Source organism: Cherax quadricarinatus, chromosome 49 (genome assembly GCF_038502225.1).
Source record: "Cherax quadricarinatus isolate ZL_2023a chromosome 49, ASM3850222v1, whole genome shotgun sequence".
Taxonomy (NCBI): domain Eukaryota; kingdom Metazoa; phylum Arthropoda; class Malacostraca; order Decapoda; family Parastacidae; genus Cherax; species Cherax quadricarinatus.
The window spans coordinates 15,555,069-15,575,213 of NC_091340.1; the positions used below are offsets into that span (position 1 = coordinate 15,555,069).

Here is a 20,145-nt window from a genome sequence, read left to right on the forward strand (position 1 = left end):
CATGATCACCTACCTGACCCATAGTCAGGACATCCCAATTTAGCCCACCAAGGTAATTTTTCAGTCCCATGAAGTCCGCCAAGCGAAAATCTGGGACAGAGCTTTATTTGCAGTTATCTGGGTAATTCCATGATATATTGAAACTAAGTGATTTGGGATCACTTTCCCCAAGCTCATCATTAACCTCAAGATTATTAATTAGTGATTCTTTGTTGGCAAGAACCAAATCAAGCAGATTGTTTCCTCTAGTTGGTTCTGTCACAACCTGTTCTAAAAAGCAATCCTGAACAGTATCAAGAAAGTCACTAGACTCAAGATTTCCTGTCATATTGTTCCAATCAATTTGTCTAAAGTTAAAATCTCCCATTATCACAACATTTTCATATCTAGATGCCTTATGAATTTCGTCCCATAACAGCTTACTGCACTCCCTATCAAGGTTTGGGGGCCTATAAATCACATCCAAAATTAATTTGTCACGTCCCTCGAGAAACTGTAGCCAAACAGATTCTGTGTTCGATGTTTCTAATCTTATATCATGTCTAAGACAACAATTTAAATTTTCTCTGACATACATCGCCACTCCACCACCATTCCTGTCGACCCTATCAGTGTGGAATAGTTTATAACCCTGTATGTTGCATTCAGAAGGCATTTCTCTATCTTTCAGATTGAGCCAGGTCTCTGTTATACCAATAATATCTATATTACCTACACTTGCAAGTAATCTTAGCTCATCTATCTTATTTCTTAGACTCCTACTATTTGTATAGTAAACCTTAAGGGAGCTAGTCACTCGTTGCCCTCTACTATCTTTGTTTGTTGATCAACTGATTTGCCATTACTAGCAACTTTATTTTGAATATTGTCTTTTAAACATATCCCTGAGGTATCCCAGTAATAACTGTTGTTTTTAACCCTAATACTGCAGCCTGATTGTTTCCCACAAACACCCATACCTCTATAATCTATTAGTTTAAATTCCTAGACAAGTCATCAATTACCCTCTCAATTGAATTAGCTAATGCAACCACTCCATCCCCAGAGAGATGAACCCCATCCCTTGCATACATATTACGTTTGCCAAAGAATAGGTCCCAGTTATCAATGAATGGGATTGCAAGTTCCTTGCAGTACCTGTCTAGCCAGCAATTTATACCAATTGCCCTAGACATTCATTCATTGCCCACTCCCTTTCTAGGCAAGACGCTACATATGACTGGGATCCCTCCCTTAGACCTAACTACTTCTATGGCTGACCTGTACTTATCCAGCAGCTCCTCGCTCCTGCCCTTCCCAGTGTCATTACCCCCAGCACTAAGACAGATAATGGGCTTGTTCCCATTACTTGCCATAATATTATCCAACCTGCTGACTATGTCACCAACACCAGCTCCAGGAAGACACACTCTCTGTCTGACCTTTCTGTCTCTTACAAAATGCATGGTCCATATATCTTACCTGAGAATCACCTATTCTCAAAATATTCTTACCTTGATTAGCAGGGGAATCAGTGGTACCTTCAACCTCATTAACCACTGAAGTACGCTCGTCTTGGAGAACAGAGAATCGATTTCCTACCTTCACATCTTCTCTATTAGCTCTCCTCATCTTCCTTCTTCCTGAACTGTGAACCACTTGCCACTTAGAGCGGCTGCCACTATCACTGCTGGTGACCATTCCTTCCTTACCAGCTAAATCCTTCTCACACTCGCTCCCAAACTCATCTATGTGAAGCTTCAGCTTCCTATTTTCCTCCTGAAGAAGTAGAATCTCCTTCTTCAACACTTGAACCTGAGATTCTAAAACACTACAACAAGCCATGGTGCTTGGTAACAGCCCACGCTAACTCCCAAGAGCTTAGGCAGGTATGACCACACGTGACCACTGACCTCAGCTTACCATATATATATATATATATATATATATATATATATATATATATATATATATATATATATATATATATATATATATATATATATATACATATATATGTCGTGCCGAATATGTAAAACTGGTCAATTAGCAAGAACTCATTTAAAATTAAGTCCTTTCTAAAATTTTCTCTTATACGTTTAAAGATATATTTTTTTCATTAATGTTAATGTAAAAATTTTTAATTTTGCTGCAAAAGAATCTTAGAAAACTTACCTAACCTTATTATAACAAGAACAATTTATTTTAGCCTAACCCAACTAAATATATTTTGGATTTGTTTACAATAATTTAATGCTAAAGAAACACAGTGAAATATATTTTTTTCGTTAGGTTCAGAATGATTTTGGCGAAATTATTGTATACACAAATTTTCGCTTGTTTTATATGGCAAGATGAGCGTTGCTATTTAAGCCAAGATCGCAAGTTCTGCCTATTCGGCACGACATATATATATATATATATATATATATATATATTCTCCATATATATATATATATATATATATATATATATATATATATATATATATATATATATATATATATATATATATATATATATATATATATATATGGAGAACTTGCCCATCATTATATTTTTGTTCCCATAGGCTCAGAAACCCTTGGCTCATGGGGAAAGAATGCATCTAAATTCCTTAAGGAGCTGGAAAAAAGACTCATCAGGGTAACTAGGGATCCCAGGGCAGCTAGTTTTCTGTTCCAGCGGCTCAGTGCGGCTGTTCAAAGGGGTAATGCCTGCTGTATTTTGGGCACACGCCCAAGCTCTGAGGAGCTGGATGAGATTTTCACCTTATAATCGGTGATACACACGTAACAACATGTACCTTATATGCCACCTTTATATCACCTTTGTATCTCTTAAATCTTTTGTACCATATTATGTAATAAAATATTCCAATTGGTAAAAAAAAAATATGAAAAGATGTATAATGCAAACATCGCAAACTAAGCGACACAAGATGCAAAACAACCATACCAACCATAATTATAATCATGAACAAGTGATGCAAGATGCAAAACAACCATACCAACCATAATTATAATCATGAACAAGTGATGGAAGATGCAAAACAACCATACCAACCATAATTATAATCATGAACAAGTGATACAAGATGCAAAACAACCATACCAACCATAATTATAATCATGAACAAGTGATGCAAGATGCAAAACAACCACATGGGGAGTTGAATTATAGTTCTAGGCTTTTCGTATTGCAATCAATACATCTTCAAGAGCTTGCAATATTGCAGAAATAAGAACGAATTCCAGGTAACTACGTTCAGGGGAGCCACTCTAGCCAGGCCCCGCGGACTGGTGGCTAAATAACAAATAAGGCACAATACCGTGGCTGGAACAAGGCACAAATAGTCCACACGTAGGAAAGAGGAGCTTACGATGACGTTTCAGTCCGACTTGGACCATTTAGAAAGTCACAATAACAAAAAGGAGAGAAGGAGGGAGTATATATAGGCCAGCAGACAGGGACGGAACAAGAGAGGTGGTAGGAAAGGAAGAAAAATAGTGGTAGAGATGGTAGTAGTAGTAGTAGTAGTAGTAGTAGTAGTGGAGTCAGTCAAAGATTAAGAAAGAGGAGCACTGCAAGGGAGCTAGGGGCTCACAAGGGAGCTAGGGGCCCACAAGGGAGCTAGGGGCCCACAGAGGGTAGGAGCAAGAAATAAAGGAAGAGGGGAATAATAATAATGAACCAAATACCCAAGGCAGAAGAAAGGAAACCCAATGGAGAAGGAGGAAAGAGGAAAGGGAAAGACGGAGGATGGGGAATAAAGACTCAGGTTAAGTCACAGGTGCATTTTTACAATGTAGTGGGAAAGGAAGGCATCTACAGAGACAATGCAAGGACTAAGATTCATACAAGGAAAGTTGTGTATTAGGGAGGATTCAACCAGACGGCGACTGTTGAAGTTAGAAGTAGAGAAAACAGTTTTAGCAGAAGACCAGTCAATAGGATGACTGTGATCTCTGACGTGACAGAAAAGAGCATTGTTAGTGTCGGCAAGCCTAACACTACTTTTGTGTTACCCGAATCTGTCAGAAAGAGATCGGCCAGTTTCTCCAAAGTATTGAAGAGGACATGAACAAGAAATAGAGTAGACACCAGGAACGTCTATAGAGGGAGGAAAGGTATCAACTAGATTGGTGAGTGTTAGTCTGGTGATAAGTAAGTTTGATGTCTAAGGAAGGGAGAGAGCTGTTGAGATTAGAAAGACTGGAAATATAGGGAAGGCATAGGACAGGCGAGTTCTCAGGAGTAGAGAGTTTGGAAGAGAAGAAAGTCTGTTTAGCACGTGAGAAGGCAGAGTCTATGAAATGGGAAGAGTAGCTAAGACGGGAAAATGAATTATGAAGAGAGGAAATTTCTGATTCAAGGAACTGAGGATCACAAATGCGGAGAGCACGGAGAAAGAGGGAGATAAGAACACTTTTCATGACAGAGAAAGCATGATCATGCCCGTCTCCTGCTTCAACAGCTCATTCTCTCAACTAAGTGTCAAACTGAAGATGCCTTCTTTACTATCCGTCAGCGTCAATGGGCTGTCTTTGCTTCTCTTCTACAAGATCTCTCTAACCTTCTCACTACAAGTGCTTTTGACACTGCTCGTCTAAACTCACTACTCCACTACTACTACTACTACTACTACTACTACTACTACTACTAATAATAATAATAATAATAATAATAATAATAATAATAATAATGCTACTGCTACTACTACTACTACTACTACTACTACTACTACTACTACTACTACTACCTGTACCACTACTTCTCTACTTCCTTTCCTACTACCTCTCTTGTCCTGTCTTTGTCTGTCGGCCTGTATATACTCCCACATTTACTCCTTTTTGTTAGTATGATTTTGTAAATGGTTCAAGTCGGACTGAAACGTCGTCATAAGCTCCTCTCTCCTATGTGCGGGTTATTTCTGGTGGCTAAAGCTCTCGCTTCACATAGCGAGTATCCGGATTCGATTCCGGAGAGGGTAGAAACATTGGGAGCGCTTCTTTACACCGGTTGTTTATGTACCCCATCAGTAAAATGGGTACCTGGGTGTTAGTTGACTGGTGTGGGTCTCATCCTGGGACAAAACTGACCTAATTTGCCCGAATTGCTCAGCATAACAAGGGACTTTCTATATACTAGTATATCATTGACGTCGGCTTGGACTGTATACCTTGTACATGTACTTGTAGAAATAAAGTTATTATTTTATTATATTATTTTATATTATTATTATATTATACATTAGTTTCAATGACAGGAAACAACAGTTTGGAACTCCAGGTAAGGAGATAGGGAATTAATCAATTTTGGCCCAAAGAATGGATGGATATCTCTAATTGTTTGGACCCAGAGATATTCACTAGCTTCAAGATGCCCCATTTAAAGAAAACAATAGTATACTTTTTTTTTTAATATGTCATCCTATGTGCAATAATTGCGTGATGGTGCATTCTTTTCCACAATTTTCGTCTGGCAGTGAGTTTTAAAGAGTTATTATAAATTATACCTTAGACATAAAACTGTGAATACACTACGCAAAATACCGTCTTCAAACCTCCTATGGTAATTCAGTGGAAGAGTACACTGACAGAATTTATTAAGGTATAAAATGTGGGTTATGGAAGTGTATTGTAATGTTTTTAACTTATTATCAAATAACTGACCCCCATTGCGTCTTAATTACGAACTTTTTATGCCAGGCAACATTGTTAGATCTTGACATACATTTTTGGGTAAATGTTATGTGACGATGGGGGTGGAACATCATGTTTTGGCCACAATACAGACATCGTCCGCCGCTGCAACATGAACGTCATCTCACTTCATGACGATATCGCACTTAGTGAGAGTCTCTCTCTATACTTCACCCAGACAGGTCCCAACAGAGGCAGAAATCAGGTGTAAAAGACAAGTCATGGAGCACCAGGCAGTTAAGCCTAGTTCTGGAGCCACAATGATCAATGAAGATGAATTGAGAATGAAACATAAGGAACTCAATTTAGCGGGCTCAGTGACACTAACAGACCTCAACGTGGAAAACGAAAAAAATGCTCGGACACGAATCAGCATCACCCGTCTTCGTGGGCTAAATATAGCGACAAAAAGCATCTCGAAACATAGACCGGAGAAGACAGCACTGGAATCATCTGCAAAAATGAAAAGCACGGCTAATGAACACAAACACAAGCTGGCTGCTAAGGGTGAAAATGTTAGCAAGGTGTATAGTGAGGTGCTAGAAGGCTGCGAGGTAAAACTCAAGAGAGAGTTTGGACTGCTTGACTGTGTGGGGTTTATGTTGGGTATTATTGTGAACTCCAGCCTCTTTGTGACGCCCAGGACGGTGTTGTGGTACACAGGTAGTGTGGGTATGTCCCTGGTGCTGTGGGGCGCCTCTGGAGTTGTCGCCTTTTGTGGAGCCTTCTGCGTCACTGAGATGGGTGAGTGCTGACAACTAATTTAACACAGATTTTACAAGACGGCTGATAGATGGTCTTAGTTATTAAGTGACTCACTCAGTGAGTCTTCTGGTCATTCACTGGCTTACTGCTTCGCCCATATTATTCTACTAATAAGAGGTAATTATATTACAAACAATGTAGGAATGACCATACTATCACAGCAGGAATGACACTAACACTGCAGAAATGACCTTACTAACACTGCAGGAATGGCCTTACTAACACTGCAGGAATGACCTTACTAACACTGCAGGAATGGCCTTACTAACACTGCAGGAATGGCCTTACTAACACTGCAGGAATGACCTTACTAACACTGCAGGAATGACCTTACTAACACTGCAGGAATGACCTTACTAACACTGCAGGAATGACCTTACTAACACTGCAGGAATGGCCTTACTAACACTGCAGGAATGACCTTACTAACACCGCAGGAATGACCTTACTAACACTGCAGGAATGGCCTTACTAACACTGCAGGAATGACCTTACTAACACTGCAGGAATGACCTTACTAACACTGCAGGAATGACCTTACTAACACTGCAGGAATGGCCTTACTAACACTGCAGGAATGGCCTTACTAACACTGCAGGAATGGCCTTACTAACACTGCAGGAATGACCTTACTAACACTGCAGGAATGGCCTTACTAACACTGCAGGAATGACCTTACTAACACTGCAGGAATGACCTTACTAACACTGCAGGAATGGCCTTACTAACACTGCAGGAATGACCTTACTAACACTGCAGGAATGGCCTTACTAACACTGCAGGAATGGCCTTACTAACACTGCAGGAATGACCTTACTAACACTGCAGGAATGACCTTACTAACACTGCAGGAATGGCCTTACTAACACTGCAGGAATGGCCTTACTAACACTGCAGGAATGACCTTACTAACACTGCAGGAATGGCCTTACTAACACTGCAGGAATGACCTTACTAACACTGCAGGAATGGCCTTACTAACACTGCAGGAATGGCCTTACTAACACTGCAGGAATGACCTTACTAACACTGCAGGAATGACCTTACTAACACTGCAGGAATGACCTTACTAACACTGCAGGAATGACGTTACTAACACTGCAGGAATGGCCTTACTAACACTGCAGGAATGACCTTACTAACACTGCAGGAATGACCTTACTAACACTGCAGGAATGGCCTTACTAACACTGCAGGAATGACCTTACTAATACTGCAGGAATGACCTTACTAACACTGCAGGAATGACCTTACTAACACTGCAGGAATGACCTTACTAACACTGCAGGAATGGCCTTACTAACACTGCAGGAATGACCTTACTAACACTGCAGGAATGACCTTACTAACACTGCAGGAATGGCCTTACTAACACTGCAGGAATGACCTTACTAATACTGCAGGAATGACCTTACTAACACTGCAGGAATGACCTTACTAACACTGCAGGAATGGCCTTACTAACACTGCAGGAATGACCTTACTAACACTGCAGGAATGACCTTACTAACACTGCAGGAATGACCTTACTAACACCGCAGGAATGACCTTACTAACACTGCAGGAATGACCTTACTAACACTGCAGGAATGACCTTACTAACACTGCAGGAATGGCCTTACTAACACTGCAGGAATGACCTTACTAACACTGCAGGAATGACCTTACTAACACTGCAGGAATGACCTTACTAACACTGCAGGAATGACCTTACTAACACTGCAGGAATGGCCTTACTAACACTGCAGGAATGACCTTACTAACACTGCAGGAATGACCTTACTAACACTGCAGGAATGACCTTACTAACACTGCAGGAATGACCTTACTAACACTGCAGGAATGACCTTACTAACACTGCAGGAATGGCCTTACTAACACTGCAGGAATGACCTTACTAACACTGCAGGAATGACCTTACTAACACTGCAGGAATGACCTTACTAACACTGCAGGAATGACCATATTAACACTGCAGGAATGGCCTTACTAACACTGCAGGAATGACCGTAGTAAACTGCAGGAATGACCTTACTAACACTGCAGGAATAGCCTTACTAACACTGCAGGAATGACCGTAGTAAACTGCAGGAATGACCTTACTAACACTGCAGGAATAGCCTTACTAACACTTCATTAATTATGTTACTAACACTGCAGGAATCATCGTGTTGGAATGGCTGTTGTATTGTCAGTGAGAGTTCGTAATTAGTGGCTAATACATCTCATTATTGATAAGTGAAATATTCATCTTGTCTAATTGTGATGTGCATCGGGTATGCTAAAATTTATTCGACGTGTAACATTATCACTATTCTAATAAAAAAGAAGCGCTAAACCTACAAGTCATACAGCGCCACCGGGCAGGGAAGGATGTAGGGGTATTGAGTAGCAAAAGGGAGAGGGATGATTATTAGGTTATGGAGTGCAGCGGGGCAGTGGATAGTGCAGGGGTAGAGGGTAGCAAGAGATTGAGGGAGAAAGGACTGTGAGAAGTACTAGAGACGTCATCATCAGAGTTTGTGCAGTATATCAGTTGCTGTCAAAAAGTCAATGAGAGAGTCTGGGTTAAAGGAAGGTCCGTCAGCAAGAAGGGAAGGTAAAGTAAGGGCAGTAGAGCGGTGACGACGTTCGAGGTAAATTTTGCGTGCTCGTTGATAGAGTGAGCAGTCCAACAGAATGTGGCTAACAGAAACTGGAACCTGACAATTCTCACAGAGAGGAACAGGGCGCCTCTCTATGAGATACCCGTGAGTAAGACGAGTGTGGCCGATGTGAAGACAGGGAAGAGTAGTCTCCCAACCTCGACATTAATAACAAGAAGACGGCCAGTAACCTATACACGGTTTAATAGAATGCAGTTTATTATAGAGCAGATCAGACCAACGTTGTTGCCAACGGGTGCAAAGGTGAGTAGCAATTGCAGCAAAATAGTTTGTGAATGGAACACCTCTATATGAAACTGAGAGGTCATGTACTGCTGACCGTACAGCAGTGTCTGCCTGTTCATTGCCCTGTATGTCAACATGACCAGGGACCCAACGAAAAAACAATATCTTTGTGCTTGATAGAGATACGGCGTAACTGAAGTTGGATACGAAGAACCAGGGGATAAGGTGTGTGAAATTTTCATTTAGCTTGTAAAGCACTAAGGGAGTCTGAAACGACCACAAATGGTAACACAGGCATAGATGCAATACGGATAAGTGCTACAAGAATGGCATACAATTCAGCCGTAAATATGCTAGCCGGGAATAATAAATGCCCTCGCACGACACTGTCCAGAAACACTGCTGCGAATCCGACGCCGTCAGAAGACTTGGAACCATCGGTGTACTGTGATGGCATGAGATCGGAAGTGGTTAAGAAAAAGAGAGCGAGAAACCACCGTAGGCTTTAGCGCATGGCAATGGAAAAACAGACACGAACCGTCGGAATTTCCCAATGGGGTAGGGAAAAGTGAGATGCTACATGAACATAGAAAGGTGGTAGCTGAAGAGAAGACAAGAGCGAATGTAAGTGAAGAGAAAAGGGACAAGTAAACAGGGCCGACGAACAAATAAAGAACGTCTACTAATATCAGTGACTATCCTACATATGGAAGGACTGCGGAGGTCATGAGAGCGAACATAAAAACGAAGACAATGAGCATCACGGCGATCGGTCAAGGATGGAATATTCGCCTCTGAATAGAGACTCAACTGGTGAAAAGCGAAAAGCACCGAGGCATAAACGTAATCTCTGGTGATGGATGGGATTAAGGCTAGAGAGAGTAGCAGGAGAGACCGCTGAATATATCTGGTCACCATAATCGAGTTTCGATAAAATTAGGGCTGAATGCAGGTGAAGGAGAGTTCTACGATCAGCTCCCCATGAAAGATGAGCAATGGGTTTTAAGGAGGTTCAGGCGGCTGTGACAAGTTGACTTCAGAGAGGTAATGTGAGGTTTCCAGGATAACCTACGGTCAAACAGAAGTCCTAGAAACCTGACCGTATCACGTTCTGGGATACGTGAGCCATAGAGGTACAATGGATGATCAGAGATGACAGAACGTCTGGTGAAAGTAATTTGGCGAGTTTTAGTACTGGAAAATTTAAACCCATGTGTGGTGGCGCAACTGGAAACACGATTGAACTCATGCTGGAGAGAAACTGCAATGAGGCGACAGTCAGCGCCTGCACAAACTATAGCGAAGTCATCAGCATAGAGGGATGACAAATATTGGATGGAAGAACAGAGGCCAGATCATTTATAGCAAGGAGAAAAAATGTTGTGCTCAGAGCACACTTAGCTTGTACAAAGTCCGGGGAAAGCATATTATTAACCCGAACACGGAAATGCCTTTCAGTTAAGAAGTTCTTAATTAAGGAAAAATGGTAGATTGCCTCGGAGGCTTAAGTGGGCTTGGGCCAAGATATTATACCTCCAGGTAGTGTCATATGCCTTCTCAAGGTCAAAAAAGATGGCAATAACTGAGTAGTTATTGGCAAAGGCATTATGGACATACATATCTAAGCGTAGTAAGGTGTCAATTACAGAACGGCCCATATGAAAGCCATATTGACTAGTGGAGAGACTGTTGTGTGTTTCTAAATACCATATCAAACATCTGTTTACCAGATGTTCCATCACCTTCCAAAATGCACTGCTTACAAGAACAGTGGGACGATAGTGGGAGGCATCATGTCCCGTAGTACCCGGTTTGCGGAAAGGAAGAACAATGGCAGATTTCCACAGGTGGGGAAGAACTCTTTGTGACCAAATAAGATTATAGAGTCGTAAGAGGACTGCAAGGGCTGACTGATGTAAATGTTGTAACATCCGAATATGAATGCCGTCAGGCCCAGCTGCCGATGATCAGCAAGCTGAGAGTGTTGCCTTCAGTTTCAGAAGTGTAAAAGGCACATTATAAGATTCTTCTCTGATAGAACAAAAGTTTAAGGGCTCTAACTCTTCGGCAGACTTTGAGGAACTAAGCGAAGGGCATAGATGAAGCCCCTGAGAGATACAGACAAGATGATTACGAATTTCGGTGGCAACGTCAAGAGGGTTTGCAATATCAACACCGGCAACCTGAAGAACAGGAGCCGGGTCGGGAGAATATTTACCACTCAGTTTCCGTACTTTTTTTCCAGACTGCACTCATAGAGGAAGCAGAAGTGATGGTAGAAACATAATCCCGCGAGCAAGTGTGTTTAGCGTCACGGATGACACGATGAGCCACCACTCGCTTCTGCTTAAAATCAAGGAGTCTCTGTGTGGTTTTATTGTACCGGTACCTGCCCCACGCAGCGTATTTCAAATGTACTGCCCGAGCACAAGCAGGAAACCACCAAGACACGCACTTCTGAGAATGCCTGCCCGAGGTTTTGGGTATCAAATGAGAAGCTGCGGTCAAAACTGAGGTCGACAAGAGGTGTAAAAGCTTATCAATGGAGGACGAAGAAGGAACCTCACTAAAAGAAGTTAGATGCGAGTAAAGGTCCTAATTTGCTCGGTCACATTGCCAACGTGGGGTACGAGGAGGTGGTGAATACGAAGATGTTTACCTGGAGAGAGTTCCGGGGGTCAACGCCCCCGCGGCCCGGTCTGTGACCAGGCCTCCTTAGGTCAGTGTCCCAGGATGCGACCCACACCAGTCGACTAACACCCAGGTACCCATTTTACTGATGGGGAACATAGACAACAGGTGGAAAGAAACACGTCCAATGTTTCTACTCTGGCTGGGAATCGAACCCAGGCCCTCACCGTGTGAAGCGAGAGCGTTAACCACCAGGCCACCAGAGCCCCTACATGTAATAACTACATGTAAGGATGATTGGAAAATGATCGCTGTCATGCAAGTCCGGGAGGCCAGACCAGGTGAAGTCTAGTGCAGCTGAGGAAGAGTAGACCGAGAGATCGATGCAAGAGAAAGAATGAGTAAGAAGTGCACTCTCATTCAAGGCTCCATCGGGAAAAGGATCCGAAGAATATAATAAATCATAGCCCGAGATAAGATGGATAACCCACATTATTTGCAGATGACACTACATACGTCTTCTCACACCCAAACTCAGCCATACTCGCCAACACAGTCAGTGCTGAATTGCAGAAAATATCTACCTGGATGATGACTAATAAACTTACCCTAAATACTGACAAAACCTATTTCATTTAGTTTGGAACCAGAGCTGCAAATGTTCCACTTAACATAACACTAAATGGATCACCCATCACAAGACTCACAGAGGGAAAATTCCTAGGAATCCACCTAGACAGTAGCCTCAAATTCCAGACACATATACAACAAATTTCCAAGAAAATCTCTAAGACAGTAGGCATACTATCAGAGATACGGTAGTATGTTTCACAATCAGCTCTCCTTACACTGTATCATTCACTCATCTACCCTTATCTCACACATGGAATTTGTGCATGGGAATCAACAACATTAAATCACCTAAGGTCTCTAATAACCCAGCAAAAGGCTGCAATCGGAATGATAACTAATTTCCACTCGCGACAGCATACTCCACCTCTATTCAGTAGTCTAAATTTGCTCACCATAAAGAACATCCACACTTATTCATGTACCTACTACATACATAGAACAATACACGCAAACATAAACCCTCCACTCAAACTTCTCCTCAACAACCTTGACAGGACACACGACCATAACACAAGACACAGATCTCTTTTTCATGTACCCCGTGTCCATATACTGTGTGAAAGCTCTATGCACATAAAGGGCCCCAAAATCTGGAATTCATTACCAGAGCATACTAAAGTAACCAGGCCTGAAAATCAATTTAAGACTCTTCTAAAAAACCACTTACTCGCCCAGGATTAAATAATCAACACTCAGTATTTAACATTACCAATAATTCTCGCAATTACTTAAATCTTAAAACTTCAAGACAACATTTAGCAAATTGATCATCTTTTGTTATACATTTTAATGTGAAAAATTTGTATAATTATAATGCTTCAGTATCGATATGTTCAAATTTCAATGTTTCAAATACTCAATTGTATTTCATATTGTTAACTGTTTATGGTAATTTCTACCACTGAACCTTCATTGCTTGTTAATTTTAAGTTAATTTTAAGCCTGCCCATAATGCTCTGCATACAAGGGGCTTTTGGCATGTAAACCCAGCTAGTCCTATAATTTCTTGTATAACTATGTATCATGTCCAAATAAACTATATGAATATTAATGACATAATCTGGGTTCTTGTAAACAAACACAAACGGGGGAAAACTGAGAGAGCAACACCTGAAGCTCACCCCAGTTACCTCCGAGGCCTCAGATATTCCATTGTAAATAAGCCATGATTTGCGAATAGAAAGATACAAGAAATTTGAAGGTAGAGGTATCTGCTGACTAGTAGGGTTAGAAAAGTCCACATGTGGAGGTAGCGGGAAACATTTAAGCAGCAAAGGATTGGGACGCTGCGAAGAAAGGAGGTGTGCAGACGGAGAAGAGTGGAGAGGAGGAACAGGAAGTGAAGCCATGTCCATCAATGATCTAGTTTCCTCAATATATTCTGAGATAGCTTCGAGTGTTTCTGAGGACAAGGACGTTGTATGTGGTACAATTTTGGAGATGGAAGGAGGAGTAAAGATAGGGGAGACGATGGACTGTACTAAAGTAGGGGGGGGGGACGAAAGGGTAGAAGGAACTAGAGAAGAAGCTTGGGAGGGGGCAGGAGAAGAGGCGACCAGGGAGGGGGCAGAAGAGGAAGAAACTTGGAAAGGGACAAGGGAAGAAGGTACTGTACGAGGAGGAGGATAAACCTCCACACTCGTAACAGAGCCAGTTAGAGGTGATGAACCAGTTACAGAGACTGGAAAGGAAAAATGTGTAGGTTGCAGAAGGAAAGGAGGTGTTAAAGGAAATTTTAACAATGGGGATGTTGTGGACTTCGGAGAAGGAGAGAAGCGATGGGGAGTAGGTGTTGTACTAGGTCTCGTAGACACAGAAACTTGTGAGTGAGAAGAGGAAGAGGTGAGAACAGAATGAGGTGCCGAGGTAGGGACTTGAGTCCAGGACAGCAAAAGAATTAGAGACAAGGGTGACTGTGGACGGGGTGACCACAGAGGAGGCTGCAGAAGTTGGGACCCCAGAGGAGGGGAAACGTTTAGTAACTTGAGAATAAGAAATATAGGGAAGTTTCCCTTGGAGGCGTAGATGAGAGACTGCCATAGCATATGGGAGGCCTTCTGCCTCTTTGAGACAACGGATCTCACGCTCATTTGAGTAAACTTGACAACGGCGGGAGTAAGATGGGTGAGCCTCATGAGAATTAAGGCAAGAGGGAGGTAGACTACAAGACGTATTGGTATGGTCGTCTACACCACAGACTGGGCTTTCAGCCATGGACTTGCAATATTTTGTTGCATAACCAAAATGCCAGCAATTTCTACACTGTTGCGGTGCAGGGATCACCTTTTGAACTTGGCAATGGTGTCCCGTAATATATACAGAGGACGGAAGCTCACGGCAGTCGAAAGTTAAGCAAGCTACAATGCAAGGGTATCATCTCCGCCTGCAGGCAGGGAGGATATTAGTGCCTACTTTGAGGATTGAGAGGTCTTGGAGTTCTACCTGTTCCAGAATGTCATTGCCACAGGTCTGGAAATTCTGTTGGACAATGGTATGGGGCAAAATGACAGTACCAATAGTTACAGGAATAGTATCGACAGTTGTGTGGAGAGAATGATCGAGAGCTTGGATAGCTTTCTTGACAGTGATGATGCATGTACCGCTCTCGAGAGCATGGTGTAGGAGCGCCTTGCCAATGCTATATTCGGAAAGATACGCAGTAGAGGAAGTCGGTCGTAGAGTAAACAACTTAGTCCATTGTGTATTTTGAAACACAGCGTGTGAAGGGAGTATGTGACGTGCCGGTCTTTTCTGAGAAGAATGAGAAGGAAGTATAGAAGTATCAAGTGATGGTCTTGGGCGTTCAGGTGTGGGATCGGAGTTGGTCCGACGTAGGACAGGTGGGTGATCCGAAAATTGCCGGGCCATAGAAGGAGAAGCCGGAAACATAGTAAAAAAAAGAGGAGGTCAAACGTAACGAAGGAGTGATGAAACGGTACTGCCAGAAGTACAGGGGCATAAAGAATGTCCAAAGAGCGGTCAAAAAACGAGGCAGGGTCGGAACAGGGTGTGGTATCATTAAGGGGCCCATGGGGAGCAGGTCCATGGATTTGGGACTCCATGGTTAGGTCACTTCTGTCTTGTTGTTTTGTAGAAAAAAAGGAAGAAGAAAAGAAAAAAAAGGAAAATAAAGAAAAAAAGGGGGGATGTGGAGGAATAGCTCCTAGGAGACAAAAAAGGGTCGTAAGTCCCCCCTCCATGTCCAAGAGGACCCTACACCGCAAGTAGTGCAGATGTGGCATGGAACCCTTCATGCCAGTAAACCAGCAATCTGTTATAGCAAACTCACATCCGCCGAGCCACCTCGGTGGACAAAAGAGAGGGTGGCCGGATGCCCGACATAAATCATACCTCCTTTGGCCACCACCCCAAGAATGCGACAGGCAGCCTACAGAGATACACCCGTCACCCGAAAGACACCCAAAGCCATCCCCCCAGGAAACCAGAGAGGAATCGGGACATCCCCAGGTGATCCAGAATCCACGGCAACCTACACCACCGCCAAAGACCTCAACGGAATGGGATGGACTCCGGTACCCGCCCCTCTACCTAGGTACTAGAGTGCCTGTGGGAAGAAGCCCAAAGGTTGAAAATGGGAAAGGAATAAGGGAAGGATGAGGAGGAGGAGGAGAAAAGGGAAAAAGGGAGGGTGGGGAATATGGCATAGGGAAGGGAGGATTGGGGGATAATTAGGTTCGGTCTGAGGAAGGAGACCAAAAAATCTAATTCCTCAGGCCAAGAGCCTCTTCACCGCGCCAAGGAGCCCCCGTTTCAAGAAGTCGTGTGACATGCATTTTCACCCAGTGAACTAGCAGGTCATAGTGTAGCAGTTGGGTGGCCCAAGAGCTATGCTTATTACTGGTTCATAACAGCTATTCACTTGGAAGCCCACGAATTCTGCAAACTGACTTGATAAAAATGATAGACTTCCACCGTCTCTGGTGGTGAGCACTGTACTTACAGCGGCTCTTGTTCCATTCTAGTCTTATATACTCTCTGTACATAGTGTACATATTTATATATATTGTGGTGAAAGAATACACGGGAAAAAAAAAATTTTGCTTGTTTGCCATGATTTATTTACGATCAGGTGCTACATGCCCATCATACTGCCACCTGTGTCCCAGTACTAATTAATCCACTTCATCATGGGCAAGTGGAACAGAATTCTTCCTCCGTAAGCCATGCGTGTCGTAAGAGGCAACTAAAATGCCGGGAGCAAGGGGCTAGTAACCTCTTCTCCTGTATATATTACTAAATTTAAACGGAGAAACTTTCGTTTTTCCTTTTGGGCCACCCCGCCTCGGTGGGCCACCCCGCCTCGGTGGGCCACCCTGCCTCGGTGGGCCACCCTGCCTCGGTGGGCCACCCTGCCTCGGTGGGCCACCCTGCCTCGGTGGGCCACCCTGCCTCGGTGGGCCACCCTGCCTCGGTGGGCCACCCTGCCTCGGTGGGCCACCCTGCCTCGGTGGGCCACCCTGCCTCGGTGGGCCACCCTGCCTCGGTGGGCCACCCTGCCTCGGTGGGCCACCCTGCCTCGGTGGGCCACCCTGCCTCGGTGGGCCACCCCGCCTCGGTGGGCCACCCTGCCTCGGTGGGCCACCCTGCCTCGGTGGGCCACCCTGCCTCGGTGGGCCACCCTGCCTCGGTGGGCCACCCTGCCTCGGTGGGCCACCCTGCCTCGGTGGGCCACCCTGCCTCGGTGGGCCACCCTGCCTCGGTGGGCCACCCCGCCTCGGTGGGCCACCCTGCCTCGGTGGGCCACCCTGCCTCGGTGGGATACGGCCGGTTTGTTGAAAGAAAGAAGAAAAGATCTAAAATGATTTTTGTGAATTGTGACCTTTTGTCATTACCAAGTTTTTTGTAAGGTTTGTTGAAGCGTAAAGGCCAGTGAGGAGCCACAGCCCGCCGGAGTCTTGTCACTTGTACTGAAAGTTCCTACATGCCTACTCTTCCATGTATAACTCTTCTCTACATGCCTGCTCTTCCATGTATACCTCTTCTCTACATGTTCCTCTTCTATGTATACCTCTTCTCTACATGCTCCTCTTCCATGTATACCTCTTCTCTACATGCCTCCTCTCCCATGTATACCTCTTCTCTACATGTTCCTCTTCTATGTATACCTCTTCTCTACATGCTCCTCTTCCATGTATACCTCTTCTCTACATGCCTCCTCTCCCATGTATACCTCTTCTCTACATGCCTCCTCTCCCATGTATACCTCTTCTCTACATGCCTCCTCTCCCATGTATACCTCTTCTCTACATGCCTCCTCTTCCATGTATACCTCTTCTCTACATGCCTCCTCTTCCATGTATACCTATTTTCTACATGCCTCCTCTCTCATGTATACCTCTTTTCTACATGCCTCCTCTCCCATGTATACCTCTTTTCTACATGCCTCCTCTCCCATGTATACCTCTTGTCTACATGCCTCCTCTTCCATGTATACCTCTTTTCCACATGCCTCCTCTTCCATGTATACCTCTTCTCTACATGCCTCCTCTCCCATGTATACCTCTTCTCTACATGCCTCCTCTCCCATGTATACTTCTTCTCTACATGTTCCTCTTCTATGTATACCTCTTCTCTACATGCTCCTCTTCTATGTTTGCCTCTTCTCTACATGCCTCCTCTCCCATGTATACCTCTTCTTTACATGCCTCCTCTCCCATGTATACCTCTTCTCTACATGCCTCCTCTCCCATGTATACCTCTTTTCTACATGCCTCCTCTCCCATGTATACCTCTTCTCTACATGCCTCCTCTCCCATGTATACCTCTTTTCTACATGCCTCCTCTCCCATGTATACCTCTTCTCTACATGCCTCCTCTTCCATGTATACCTCTTCTCTACATGCCTCCTCTCCCATGTATACCTCTTCTCTACATGCCTCCTCTTCCATGTATACCTCTTCTCTACATGCCTCCTCTTCCATGTATACCTCTTCTCTACATGCCTCCTCTCCCATGTATACCTCTTCTCTACATGCCTCCTCTTCCATGTATACCTCTTCTCTACATGCCTCCTCTTCCATGTATACCTCTTCTCTACATGCCTCCTCTTCACTGCACTCATCGGTAAGCATCTCTAGGAAGTTATTACTTTCTAATCTTTTATTCTTCTTTATCCTGGAATTTGCATCTTTTTCCTCTACCAACAACTTCCCAGTTTCTTTAGCTTTTTCCTTATTTTTTTGATAGTTGTTTTCATTTTGTTTTGTTTTTTGTTTCAGAAATTGTCTCTCCTCAGCTTCACTTTATTCTGTCCTTAACAGATGACAAAGTTCTCCTGAGTTAATTGTTTATTATCATCGTGGCTCTCGTGACTGACTATACAAATCCATTCACGTACATATGTCCAGTCAATCAATATTGATAGTCATTCATATAATCATGTTCATTGAAACATAGTATACACCTGGTCAAGTACCTGTGTCCTTGGAAACGTTTCCATCATTAAAACCAATTGTCTGAACGTTGCTGGTTACAAGTATCTCTTTCCCAGTAAAATCCTGTACCTCTCTTCCATCAGGCATGTCCTTGAAAAGTGCTCCACCTCTCACTACTAAGCTTCTGTTCCATCTTGGTAATTTCCCATCTGATGTTCACTTTCTCTTTCGCAGGTTTAATGATCCAGAAAAGTGGCGGAACGTACATTTACCTGCAGGAAGCGTTTGGTCCCTTACCTGCATTCCTCTACCTATGAATAATGATTATGATATGCATGCCAAGTGGTAGAGCTGTTACGGCACTAACCTTCGCCAATTACATCCTGAAGCCCTTGTTTCCAGACTGCCAGGAGCCTCCCCAATCCGCTCTCAGGATAGTGGGAATTCTTCTCATTGGTGAGGGAGGGTAACTTAGTGAACCGTTAGCTTGTCGTCAGTATTTCTGTCAATTACTACTTCACTAACACAAAGCAAACATCAGATTCAGTGACAATGTATATAATTCAACATCAAACTTATAAACATAAGATGGGTTGCATCTCTGGAAAGACAGCTAGGGAGTGAAAAATTATCAGACTTTAACAAAGATCCACTCGAAAGACTGAGGGACAAATGTGACTATCTGGTATAGATAGCTCTTATGGATTAAAGCCTGGCTGACTGGTAGGATTCACAGTTTGCTTTATAAGTAAGATAGAATTGAAATAAGTGCCAAATGCCAATCACAAAGTCTAATGTTTGGCCTCTTGTTGCTTGCGTTTTCTTTAAATACTTAAGTGAGGGAAGAAACAGAGACAAATGCTGTATAATGCAATCCTTTATTGACAACATTTCACCCAAACAATAGGTCTCGTCCAGTTGCAAGTAGCTCAACCAAACTAACTCTCATGTAAGGAGTGAGCGGAGAAGTGGGGATAGGAGAATAACACAGGGGAGAAGTGTCTTCAGTCACAGAACCAGAGCCAGAGCCTAACCCAGTAGAGTGTTTGATGGCGAAGATTAGAGGTAGCAATATTCAGGCTGGGGACAGCTAGTAGGCGAGGAGTTCAAGAGTTCTTAATTTCTTTCCTGAGTGGGCGTTAGGTA

At 43.4% G+C, this 20,145-nt stretch overlaps 1 pseudogene; it reads left to right on the forward strand.

Moving 5' to 3' along the window:
* Positions 1–5,905: 5,905 nt before the first annotated feature.
* The window catches only part of LOC128696931 (Y+L amino acid transporter 2-like), a 78,854-nt pseudogene continuing 64,614 nt past the window's right edge, over positions 5,906–20,145 (forward strand).